Raw genomic sequence first — 6,459 nt, 5'->3', positions numbered from 1 at the left:
TGCTAATGCGCTATTGGAGGCTACCAAAGCCTCAAGATTCAATAGAGGACTCCCTTGTCACTACTTTTGAATCACTACAAGGTGAGTTTGGGCATATGGTGTGGAGTTTGTTTGAGGGAGACACTTGGGATTCAGATTTGTATGGCTTGCCCCTTATGGAGAGGTCGGTGATTGACATGGTGGAAGATTCATCTATCATAGAGATTAGGCATTATGATGATGAGGTTTTAGAAGATGGATATTGTAGCAATTTTGAGTCTAATACATCTAGCTTTTTTTGTGTGAAGATGATTTATGTGATAGTGCCTCGCTCGATGATGCATCTATTGATGAAGAGTCTTCTTGCAATGACTCAATGGTGTTTGACTTGGCTCATATCATGACGGACATCAGATCACTGAAAGAAAGATGGCTGGTGGGATTTAAAAATGATGAGAGAGAAAAGAAAACTTTGGAGTCTCCTAGGAGAAGTGAGGATGTAAGCATAGAAAAGGGAGAACAAGGACTTGTCTCTTGTGAGGAGTCTGTGCAACCAGTAGCAGAGAAGAGTGAGGATGCTTCATTTGAAGATGTTATGAATTATTGTGATGATGAGAATCAGTGTGAAGAAGTGGTGCAGATGGAGAGTTTGTGTGATGATGTAAGTGATGATATTAGTTTTTTTGACAGCCTCTTATTAGAAGTAGGTGTTCATGTATGCTTTTATTTTACCTGTGATATTGGTATGCTAGAAGATATTACTTGTGAGTTTTTTGATCGTTTACTTGATGAGAAAGTACCTCTTGAGACGGTGATAGATGCTCTGAAGAATGGTAATACTTGTGCATCTGCTATGAATGTATTTAAGGGATTTGCAGGCATGTATGATTTTCAATGCCTCTTGAAGGCCACAACTTTTCCTCATGATATTGTTATAAGTGCTTCCCAAGCCCTGGAACCAAACTACAAGTTTTTGTGCAAGAGATTACGAGAAGGGAAGTCTTATGATTCATATGCATGAGGATGATAGAGTTTATGATATGTTTTTTGGTGTGATGTTAATGCATGGCAAGCTTTTGAAATTTTGTTGGGAGCCAGGTGGAGGTTTGGTTACTAATTTAATGCATGGAAGGCCAAGTTTTTATGTATGGGATCCAGGTGGAGTGAGCATCTCCTAGTATTGTTGTTGAGCATGAATGCTCTAGCAGGCTAGGGGGGTTCACAAGAGCACCTGCAACACTTCAGAAAGACCCGACTTTTTGTCATGTACCAAGAGTAAGGATGTGGCAAGCACATGAAGCAATGACAAAGAAGCGGCCTACATGGCTGACTTATCCGCGATTGCCAGCTCCAAAAAAGGGAATGCTGACAGAGGAATACATGGTGAAAACCCTAACGGGCACCATGAAATTTTCAAAAGTTTTCTTGATCTCTCATGTGCCATGCTATGCAAGATTTGCCAAATGCTGCTCACATGCATTGAAGCTTTTCATGAGCCAGAGCAAGCAGGAGCACCGTGGATGTCCTTCCTTGAGGGAAATAAGGTTCTATGCTATGACCTAAATGGTCACCCTTTTGAAGAAGTCCTATATGGCTTCTACACCCGCCGCATGTTCTTGCCATCTTACAAGATGTTGGCATTTGAGGAAGCATTCTACACAGGGTTTTTCACATGGCGAACGAAGATTTTTGGGCCAGTGATCAGCAACCTAACTTCCAGATTCGAGGAAGAGGTGTTGCAGCCCAAATTGATTCTTCAACACACGAAGACAAGGTACTAAGAAACGGTAAGATCTCCAATGATATCTTGTTAAGTTTAAGAATTATCCTTTTAAAGATGCTAGATGCATAAGGAACCTAGCTTAAGGATAATATGAACCGTGTCAATGCTTACAATGCTAAACTAGAGTAAGCAAATGAAAATGAATTTTAAATGAACAACGTTTTTGTCTTATAAGACTCATTATCTTTCTTTTATTGTGCACAAAATTTAAGAAGTATACATGCTTAGGATCATGTTTGTGGTGACGACATCTTCCAAACACCAAATAGAACTTGTCACTCTACTTTGGAAGTATGATATAGACTAAAGAGCAGACATGCTTGCCGCAACTAAGTCTCCCGACCACCAAATGGATTAGTCATCCATTCTAGAATGATGTCGTAGGGTAAAAAGGGATCCTCTACCCGCTAAGAAACATGGACTAATGAGTATGCATTATCTTCTCTACCTCATAGTCAAGGAAGACTATGATTTCAAGAGAGAGGTAATGTCTTAAAATATAATATCTAGCTTTACCAAATTATTTTCTCATATTAAACTGATCATTTAATATGGGAAGATAAAATGGGAACAAGACTTAGTATATATATATATGTGCTTCTAGACCTATCTCAATAGGGGACCAAAGGAGAAATGGTTGTATCTCAATAGGGGTCCAAAAGGAGACGGTCTACCAAAGAGCAATGTGCAATAAGTGCTTTTAGATTTACCTCAACAAGGGACCAAGAGGAGAGATGGTTACATCTCAAAAGGGGTCCAAACGAAGGTAGTCTATCGAAGAGAAATATGCATCTAATGGAGCCTAAAATACCTTAGGGTTAGCTTCATTAAAGACCTCCAAAAGTTAGTGTTAAGAAGTCCTTTGAACTTACGCAAGCTAGGGCTAACCTTGAGGTAGGAATCGTACCCAAGCAAGAGGTGCTAAGACGCTTAAAGTGGTTGTGGGAACCTTGCCCAAAGCTTGAGGTGATTTTTATGCTTAAATGACTAAGGTTTTTGAAATGTTAAATTCAAAGATAAATTCTCAAGAGGCATGAACGTCCATGCTTGCTTGACTAAGGCTTGAAGTATTCAATTCAAAACAAATGACTTAAGAAGCATAAAAGACACATGCTTTCTTGATTGACTAAATCCTTGAAGTATTCAATCCAGCCAAATGACTTAATAAGCATAAAAGATACATGTTCAAATGATTCTCCACATGTGGCCCTCATGATGTTCTTGAATGCTACTGGTTAGGTTTTGAAGGGGTCCAATGAGAATTTAGATACATAAAAATAAATAATTAAGTTCTTTCTCTCAAAGAGGAAAAAGAGGACACATGTCCAAAATGAAATAATGAAATAATAAAATAATACGAGAGAGAGAGAGAGAGAGGTGTGGACCAAGCATGAGAGGGGGGGTATACTCTCCCACACACACACACACACATTCTCTTATTGTGTGGAGTGCAAAATGCAAGAGCTCCATCTCCTTCTGCAAGCTTTTTGAGAAGTGGAGAGCCTACACCAACACTCTTGGCTGTGGAATGAAAATACAACCAAGAGCCATGCTTCAATGCTTAAGCTTTCCATCTTCTTCATCTTCATTACTATGCTATTATGCTATGCTAAGCAAGAAGAGTGATGATAAGTGAGAAACTATTTCTTTCTCATATGGAATGTTTCTTCTTCCTCTTCCCTATTCTCATTCCCCGCTAGCTCTCTCCACTTTCGAAGGTGTTTGAGGGGTCCCAACCATGCCTCTGATTGCCTGGCATCCCAGGCAAAGTTGGGCTAGGTCTTCACTAGCTATTCTGCACCCCGAGCAACGATCGGACCCGATTCCGTTTTCTTGTATCTTTATGCCCGTCGATCGAGCACCCCACATCACTTTCCACAGAAATATCTTCATATATTGAGGCCACCTTGGCTTCCAGATGTTCTCCATGACTCCCTTCCACCGTTTTTCCGTCCAGTGCCTCTTCCATACTTTGTTGAGGGGGCTACACCAATTAGCCTCGTGCACTAATGCATGGTAAATGCCTTTAAAATGTGGTTTCCAAAAGAGTCTACTCCCGGGCCATCTCCAAGCATCCCATTCAAAAGTTGGATTCACAAATTGGCATCACCACATTATCAAGCTCTTTCATCACCCTGTAGACTAGTAAGATCTCAAAGCCATTCAATTGAAATTGGATGGCTAAAGAGTCATCAATTTTCTAGCACTTCTTGTTGCCATCCCATAATTTCTCTAGTCAAACGAGCCCCTTATTATTCACATTCCTGGCCATTACTATCCAATAGGGGCTTTGCGGCGGCCCCAATATTTTAGAGAGCCAAGCGGACCAGTGAAAATGGAGTTCTTAAAGTATCTGGTTGCTTCCCCCCATTACAAAACCTCAGCTCCTTTTGCACTTCCTCATTAGCTCCCCTAAGAGTCCACCAGATCTAAGATCTAGATAAGACCACTTTGGGGCGAGAAGTTTGTCGTGCATCACAACCCCCTGCCACTTTCCCCCTTTTAATCCCAGTTTTACCGCATCCAACATTTCCTTGGTCATGATAGCCCAAGCTTGGTCCTGTTTAGCCAATGAGACCATAAATTTGGCACAAAGGGCCTCAGCATGGGATACACAGTTAAGTATGCCAAGCCCTCCTTGGTCTACCGGGCGAGCAACTACCTCCCATCTAGCCCATGCCATGGCCGGGAGGTTTTCGTGTTGTTCTTCCAAAGAAACCTTTTCACTGGTTTTAAATATTCTTTCGGGTTACACTTAGCCATCTCGAGCACGGGGTTGAGGAAATCAATATACAGGATCATAATAGCATTAATCTCTCTAATCCGGATTTGGAAGGGGAGGAGAACAAACTCCCATTTTCTCTTTTTTTAGCTTATTTTTTCAAGCACCCATTGAAATATTTGCCCGTGGGTTACGTCCACCCCTACGCGGGCTCCCAGCTTTCTGAATACACTCCCTTTGGAGATAATCTCTCCTGTCCAAACTGCAGGGGCAAAAGAGTCATTCTCCGACAGGGAGATAAGCCTTGACTTCTCTATATTGCACTTGGATCCAGCGGCCACGACAAATGTTTTTCACAATCTCCAGAGCTCTCCTAACAACTTGAGGGCACGCCTTCAAGAATAGGAGCGAGTCATCTGCGAACATTTTGGCCAGTAGCTGGTCGTTGCCCGATAATGCCAGACCTTGAATCTCTCCCCGCGCAGCACTGGCTTTGAGCATCGTAATGAGAGGATGCGACCCGATGGAAAAAATCAAGGGGGCCAGGGGACATCCTTGCTTTATAGACCTTTTAACCTCAAAGGACCCCACAATTATGTCATTAAACAGGAGCTTTAATTGAATGCCAACACCTAGTGTAAGTATGAGGCGACACAAGCGAGGTCGAAAGCCCAGAGCTCCCATGACTTCTTCTATATAGTACCATTCTATTCTATCATAGGCTTTGTCAAGGTCCAGTTGTACCAAGATGCAATCTTGCTTGGAGAAGGATGCATACTCTATTCCTACCATTGTTGCCAAGATATTGTCATACAGAGATCTCCCTTTAATGAATCCGTGTTGATGGGGAGAGATGATCCAACTCAGGAGGGGGGCAAGTCTAAGAGCTATAGCCTTGGCAATAATTTTGTATGCTACTGACATCATCGTAATGGGACGCCAATGTTTAAGTTGAGAGCAGTAGATCTGTTTGGGGATGGGCTTGATAAGCCCTCTCTTAACACTTGCATCCAATGACTCTTTGAAAACAATTTGATTGGCCATCCGTGTGATTGGGCCCTTGAGATCATCCCAAAATACCCTGAAGAATTCATCCGTCAGTCCATCCCAACCGGGGGACTTTTCATCCGTCAGTCGAACTTCCTGGAAGAAGCTGAATTGCATGGTCATCATTGCCTCGTTTAGGAGGTAGCTCGTAAGAAGGGATGTCGTCAATAAAGACATCTTGAAACCCCTTGAGAAAATTGGATAACTCTAATTCCTTTTGATTGTGTATATTTTCTTTTGCTAAAACATTAGGTTCATTTTGAGAATCTTTAACAAAAATCATGTACACGGAAATAGAGCTCTTTATTGACTTGTTGAAAGCTTGTGTATGTACAATGGGTATAGTGTTACCCATTTCCTTAGCATCTATATACATATCTTTTTCCCTGAACTTAAAGGAGATTCTCCTTTCACGGAATTAAACATTGGCAGCCATGCGATCAAACCATGGTGCCCCTAGGATTACATCCTCATGCTTGAGAGGAGAGACAAAGAAGTCCTCTTTGTCCACATAGCTTTGGACATGGAGCCTCAATTTCCCGATTAAGGGAGTGTCTGAAGCTTCTTGCCCCTTGAAAGCACCGTCTGCGGGTAGGACATCTCCCATCTTGTAGGTTTGTATGCCTAGCTTTGTGGCAACTCTATAGATATAAAATTATGAGTAGAACCGGGGTCAAAGAGAATAAAAGCATCATGTTCTCTTACCTTTCCCCAAGCATGGCATAGAGGAGATCCTTTGTGGTGAGTTTCCTCCTCTTGGATTTTGACCAAGGTAGCTCTAGGAGGATCATGGCAGTTGTTCTTTTGGGGACAAGCGCGGTATGCATGCCCTTGTTCGCTGCACTTGGAAACACCAGTTATCCTTGCGATAACGCTCAAGCTCTTCAGGAGAGAGTTTATTTTTGCCTTTTTAAACTCCCTTCTCTCT

General features: G+C 41.9%; 1 pseudogene; it reads left to right on the top strand.

The window, feature by feature from the left end:
• Positions 1-5: 5 nt before the first annotated feature.
• Positions 6-1,157, top strand: LOC147423416 (uncharacterized; annotated as a pseudogene).
• Positions 1,158-6,459: the final 5,302 nt, after the last annotated feature.

The sequence above is a fragment of the Adiantum capillus-veneris genome, chromosome 26, assembly GCF_014529385.1.
Source record: "Adiantum capillus-veneris isolate H3 chromosome 26, ASM1452938v2, whole genome shotgun sequence".
NCBI lineage: Eukaryota > Viridiplantae > Streptophyta > Polypodiopsida > Polypodiales > Pteridaceae > Adiantum > Adiantum capillus-veneris.
This window is presented reverse-complemented; position numbering and strand designations above follow the sequence as displayed.